Genomic DNA, 6,651 nt, shown 5'->3' with positions numbered 1-6,651 from the left:
TCAATTGTCTTTATTGAGCGCTTACTATATGCAGAGTACTGTACTAAGCACTTGGAATGTACAATTCAGCAACAGATAGAGACAATCCCTGCCCAACATCCGGGCTCACAGTCTAAGCGGGAGAGACAGACAACAAACCAGAACAAAACAAGTAGTCTGGCGTAAATATCATCAAGATAAATAGAATCATAGATATATACCTATCATTAACAAAATAAATAGAGTAATAAATAATATACAAATATGCATAGTGCTGTGGGGAGGGGAAAGGGGAAGAGCAGAGGGTGGGAGAAGGGGCAATGGGGAGGGGAGGAGGAGCAGAGGGAAAGAGGGGGTTCAGTCTGGGAAGGCCTCATAGAGGAGGTGAGCTCTCAGTAGGGCTTTGAAGAGGGGAAGAAAGTTAGTTTGAAGGATGTGAGGAGGGAGGGCATTCCAGGACAACGGTAGGATTTGGGCCAGGGGTCGACGGTGGGACAGGCACGAATGGGGGACAGTGAGGAGGTGAGTGGCAGAGGAGCGGAGTGTATGGTGTGGGCAGTAGAAAGAGAGAAGGAGGTGAGGTGGGTGGGGGCAAGGTGATGAGAGACCTTTGAAGCCAAGAATGAGGAGTTTTTGTTTCGTGCAAAGGCTGATAGGCAACCACTGGAGGTTTTTGATTGGGGGAGTGACATGCCCAGAGCGTTTCTGTAAGAAGATGATCCGGGCAGCAGAATGAAGAATAGACTGGAGCAGGGAGAGTCAGGAGGACGGGAGATCAGAGAGGAGGTTGATGCAATAATCCAGTCGGGTTATTATGAGAGTTTGTACCAGCAAGGTAGCAGCTGTGTGACCTTAGACAAGTCGCTACCCCTCTTGGAGCCTCAATTTCTACTTCCACATACTAGGGAGAATCGTACCTGCCCCTCCCTCGTCAAAAGACTTGTTCAAATAAACGAGATCATAAATGTAAAAACATATCGAGCAGTTTGGAGAAAAGGCACTTATAATTGTCAGCATATTTTTTAATAGAAACTAGACCTCCCAAGAAGAAGGCTACTCCATTACTCTAATATAAATAGAGGGTGTGTGTCTGTGTTTTATAAGTGCACACACCTACATTCTCTCCTCTTCTGAGATGTGTGTGTGTGTGTGTGTATGAGAGAGAGAGAGAGAGAGAGAGAGAGAGAGAGAGAGAGAGATCAGAAGAGAGTAAGAAAGTTCATCCAGCTCTCCTATCCACTTGTGGAAGGGACACAGTTTTAAATGACCAATTTTCCTCTGTGTGTGTGAGGATGGAAGGGTGGGATCAGAAGAGAGTAAGAAAGTGCATTCTTTTCTCTTAACCATGTACGGAAGGGACATGGTCTGCAATGTCCAGAGCCACCTGCTTCATGGACCTTTCTCTCTTTGTGACTCTGCTTCTGATGCCACTTGGTGCCTTGGAGAATTAAGCCATAATAATAATAATAATAATAGTATTTGTTAAGCACTTGCTGGGTGCCAAGCCATGTGTGGAGGAAGATACAGGATAATCAGTTTGAATAAAGGCCCTGTCCACATGGGGCTCACATTCTAAGAGTGAATCCCCATTTTGAAGATGCATAGAGAAGTTCATTCATTCATTCATTCATTCATTCATTCATTCATTCATTCATATTTATTGAGTGCTTATTGTGTGCAGAGCACTGTACTAAGCGCTTGGAGAGTACAGTTCAGCAATAGAGACAGTCCCTGCCCACAACAGGCTTACAGTCTAGAAGAGGGGAGACAGACATCAAAACAAGTAAACAGGCATCAATAGCATTGATATAAATAAATAGAATTATTGATATATACACATCAAGACAAGTAAACAGGCATGAATATAAATAAATAGAATTATAGATGTGTATGCATCTACACAAGTACTGTGGGGCGGGGAGGGGAAGGTAGAGCAAAGGGAGTGAGTCGGGGCAATGGGGAGGGGAGGCGGAGCTGAGGAGAAGGGGGACTTTAGGTCACACAGCAGACAAGTGGTGGATCCAGGATTAGAACCCAGGTCCTCTGACTCCCAGGCCTGTGCTCTACCTGCTAGGCCACAATCCTTCTCATCAGGCTTTGCCAGTCACAGCTCACACCCTTCCTCTGGCCTGGAACTCCCTCCCCCTCATATCTGACCATCACTCTTCCTGGTCTTCAAGACTCTACTCAAATCTCATCTCCTCCAAGAGGCTTTTCCTGACTAATCTCTCACCCTATTTCCTCCCTACTTTCTTCTGCACTTGAGTCCTTCCCCTGGAGAGAAGCAGCATGGCCTAGTGAATAGAGCACAGGCCTGGGAGTCAGAAAGACCTGGGTTCTAACCCCGGCTCCACCCCTTGACTACTGTGTGATCTTGGGCAAGTCACTTCACTTCTCTGTGCCTCAGTTACCTATTCTGTAAAATGTGAGCTCTATGTGGGACAGGGACTGCGTCCAACCTGATTGTCTTGTATCTACCTCAGCACTTACTACAGTGCCTGGTATTTAGTCAGAGCTTAACAAATACTACAAAACTATTAATAATGTTATTTATTGTTATTATTATTATTAAATATTTGGATACTTACCCCACCTTCACCACACTGAACGTATCTTTATAAAGGTTCACAAAGCTGTTGTCTAGTCCAAGCTTCTCTATGGCTGGAAGACCTGGACTTATAAGTGAAATGTACAGGCCAGATTCAATATCAAATGGCAAGATGAAATCACAGACAGTGAAGTTCTGGAGCATAATGTTGGTATTTGTTAAGCGCTTACTATGTGCAGAGCACTGTTCTAAGCGCTAGGGTAGACACAGGGGAATCAGGTTGTCCCACGTGGGGCTCACAGTCTTAATCCCCATTTTACAGATGAGGTAACTGAGGTGCAGAGAAGTGAAGTGACTTGCCCACAGTCACACAGCTGACAAGTGGCAGACCCGGGATTCGAACCCATGACCTCTGACTCCAAAGCCCATGCTCTTTCCACTGAGCCACGCTGCTTCTAGCATCCATCCCAGGGGGACCCAGGCGGAGAATGAACAGCAGGATACCCAAACAACTGCCACGTGGTACCCTGAAAGAAACTGCAAGCAAGGAGGATGGAAGAAATGTTTTAAGCACACAGTCAGTGAAGGCCCGGCAGTGCTTCATCTTAGTTGAAAACTAGGAGCCAGCATCCAAGGATAGACCAGCATGACACACTGCTATCGAAATAGGAACGGCTCTTACCGAACAGAAACTTCATAAGAAAAGAGAGAGGAGGCAAAAGAGAAAACAGCACCAGGCACAAGAAGGGACCGCCTTTCAAATGTGGTCAAATGTGGCTCCAGCATTGGCCTACGTGCACCATCAGTTGTATCTTCAAATGCAAAGGACAACTATATGTTTCCCGGATTTTTAGTTCAGCAATTTTAATGTCTGTTTCTTCTGCTAGCCTTATTGAGGTCGGAGGCTGATCGGGTAAGTCTAAATCAACCCTGTTGCACTCACCCGAGTATTTAGTATAAGCTCATTGTGGACAGGGAAATGTATCTCTTTATTGTTACATTGTACTCTCCCCAGTGCTTAGTACAGTGCTCTTCACATTGTAAGTGCTCCATAAATAAGACTGACTGCTGTGCACACAGTGAGTGCTCAGTGATTGATTGACTGATTACAATGGATTGACTGATACAATTGATTGACTGATTCCACCCAATGGACACTCTATAAATTACATGACTAATGCTATTAATGAAATCCAGCTCTTCAACAGCAAAAGCAAATCAGAATTTGGGGAATTATCCAGGACAGTGAAACTCCAAATTTGGCTTGTTGCTTCACCTGGATTGTTGTTGTTGTTGTTGTCTTATGCTGTCGAGTTGTGTCCGACCCATAGTGACGCCATAGACACATCTCTCCCAGACCGCCCCACCTCCATCTGCAATTGTCTGATAGTGGATCCATAGAGTTCTCTTGATAAAAATACAGAAGTGGTTTACCATTGTCTCCTTCCATGCAGTAAATGAGTCTCTGCCCTCAACTCTCTCTCATGCTGCTGCTGCCCAGCACAAGTGAGTTTTGACCTGTAGCAGATTGCCTTCCACTTGCTAGCCACTGTCCAAGCTAGGAATGGAATGGACAGGCCACTGCTTGACTCCCCCTCCTGTAGCCGAGACTAGTAAAGTACTGGAAACTCTCCAGGTGCGATCCTGAGAGGGGTCACCTGGATTACCCAAATCATTATTTAGCCTAAGCAATGATAAATGACAAACAGCCTAAACCCAGAGGCCTACCTGCCGAGATCTTCCAAGCATGGAGGGGATAGCTTACTTAAGCACTTACACAAGCTCTTCCTCAAAATATCGATCATTGAGAAAATGCCACAGTATCTCAAAGATCGTATTTTATAAATAATAATAATGGTACTGATTAAGCGCTTACTATATGCCAAGTACGTTTCTAAGGGCTGGGGAAGATACAAGTTAATCAAGTAGGACATAGCCCCTGCCCCACAAGGGACTCTCACACTCTTAATCCCCACTTTGCAGATGAGGGAACTCAGGCGCAGAGAAGTGAAGTGACTTGCCCAAGGTCATAGCAGACGTGGTGGAGTCAAGATTAGAACCCAGGTCCTTCTGACTTCCAGGCCTGTGCTCTATCCACTAAACCATACTTTTATTAATGTCTGTCTCCTTCTCGAGACTGTGAGCTCATTGTTGGCAGGGAATGCAACTACCAACTCCCAAGGGCTTAGTACAGTGCCTTGCACACAGTAAGCATTCAATAAATAGCACTGATGATGATTTTCATCATCATCGTTATCATAACCACCTTCAAGAAAAAAGGTGAAGCATCAGATTGGAGCAGTTAAGATCCTCTTCTAGACTATAATTTCGGCAGCACATATACTAAAATTGGAATGATACAGAGAAGATTAGCATAGCCCCTGCGCAAGGGTGACACACAAATTTGTAAAGCGTTCCATATTTTTCTGTAATTTTATTTATTTATGTTGCTGCCTCTCTACTTGTATTGATTCAATAGTATTTATTGAGCGCTTACTATGTTCAGGGCACTGTTCTAAGCGCTTGGAATGTACAAATCGGCAACAAATAGAGACAGTCCCTGCCCTTTGACGGGCTTACAGTCTAATCGGGGGAGACAGGTAGACAAGAACAATGGCAATAAATAGAGGCAAGGGGAAGAACATCTCATAAAAACAATGGCAAATAAATAGAATCAAGGTGATGTACATCTCATTAAACAAAATAAACAAAATAAATAGGATGATGAAGATATATACAGTTGAGCGGACGAGTACAGTGCTGAGGGGGTGGGACGGGAGAGAGGGAGGAGGAGAGGGAAAGGGAGGAGAAGAGGGTTTAGCTGCGGAGAGGTGAAGGGGGGGGTAGAGGGAGCAGAGGGAAAAGGGGAGCTCAGTCTGGGAAGACCTCTTGGAGGAGGTGAGCTTTAAGTAGGGATTTGAAGAGGGGAAGAGAATTAGATTGACAGAGGTGAGGAGGGAGGTCATTCCAGGACCGCGGGAGGACGTGGCCCAGGGGTCGACGGCGGGATAGGAGAGACCGAGGGACGGCGAGGAGGTGGGCGGCAGAGGAGCGGAGCGTGCGGGGGGGGCGGTAGAAAGAGAGAAGGAAGGAGAGGTAGGAAGGGGCAAGGTGATGGAGAGCCTTGAAGCCTAGAGTGAGGAGTTTTTGTTTTGAGCAGAGGTTGATAGGCAACCACTGGAGTTGTTTAAGAAGGGGAGTGACATGCCCAGATCATTTCTGCAGGAAGATGAGCCGGTCAGCGGAGTGAAGAATAGACTGGAGCGGGGCGAGAGAAGAGGAAAGGAGATCAGAGAGTAGTCTAGCCGGGATATAACGAGAGCCTGTAGTAGTAAGGTAGCCGTTTGGGTGGAGAGGAAATGGCGGATCTTGGCGATATTGTAAAGGTGAGACCGGCAGGTCTCGGTAACAGATCGGATGTATGGGGTGAAGGAGAGAGACGAGTCAAAGATGACACCGAGGTTGTGGGCCTGAGAGACAGGAAGTATGGTTGTACCATCCACAGTGATAGGGAAGTCTGGAAGAGGACTAGGCTTGGGAGGGAAGATGAGGAGCTCAGTCTTGCTTATGTTGAGTTTTAGGTAGTGGGCAGACATCCAGGTGGAGACGTCCTGGAGGCGGGAGGAGATGCGAGCCTGAAGGGAGGGGGAGAGGACAGGGGCAGAGATGTCTTGATGCCTGTTTACTCATATTGATGTCTGTCTCCCCACCTCTATACCATGAGTTTGTTGTGGGCAGGGATTGTCTCTCTCTATTGCTGTATTGTACTTTCCCAAGTGCTTAGTACATTACTCCGCAGACAGTAAGCACTCAATAAATAAGAATGAATGAATAAGTTCCCGATAGGAAGAGAGCATGTAATAACAATAATGATAATATTAATAATGATATTTGTTAAGCTCTTACTATGTGCCAGGCACTGCCAGGCGCTGGGATAGATGCAAGCAAATGGGGTTGGACACAGTCCCTGTCTCATATGGAGCTCACAGTTTTAATCCCCAAGTGACAGATGAGGTAACTGAGGCTCAGGGAAGTGAAGTGACTTGCCCAAGTCCCACAGCAGACAAGTGGCAGAGCTGAGATTAGAACCCAGCTCCTTCTGACTCCCAGGCCCATGCTCTATC

General features: G+C 46.1%; 2 non-coding genes across 2 annotated transcripts; one reads left to right on the top strand and one right to left on the bottom strand.

Moving 5' to 3' along the window:
- Positions 1–4,043: 4,043 nt before the first annotated feature.
- On the bottom strand, positions 4,044–4,181 carry LOC114817441. The gene has a single exon (XR_003765303.1). It is a non-coding gene; the product is annotated as a small nucleolar RNA SNORA7 (small nucleolar RNA).
- Positions 4,182–4,849: 668 nt separating this feature from the next.
- Positions 4,850–4,953, top strand: LOC114817224. The gene has a single exon (XR_003765071.1). It is a non-coding gene; the product is annotated as a U6 spliceosomal RNA (small nuclear RNA).
- The last annotated feature ends 1,698 nt before the right edge of the window (positions 4,954–6,651 follow it).

This window comes from Ornithorhynchus anatinus, chromosome 1 (assembly GCF_004115215.2).
Source record: "Ornithorhynchus anatinus isolate Pmale09 chromosome 1, mOrnAna1.pri.v4, whole genome shotgun sequence".
In the NCBI taxonomy this organism is placed as follows: domain Eukaryota; kingdom Metazoa; phylum Chordata; class Mammalia; order Monotremata; family Ornithorhynchidae; genus Ornithorhynchus; species Ornithorhynchus anatinus.
The sequence above is the reverse complement of the archived record's forward strand: the minus strand, read 5'-3'. Positions and strand labels throughout refer to the sequence as shown.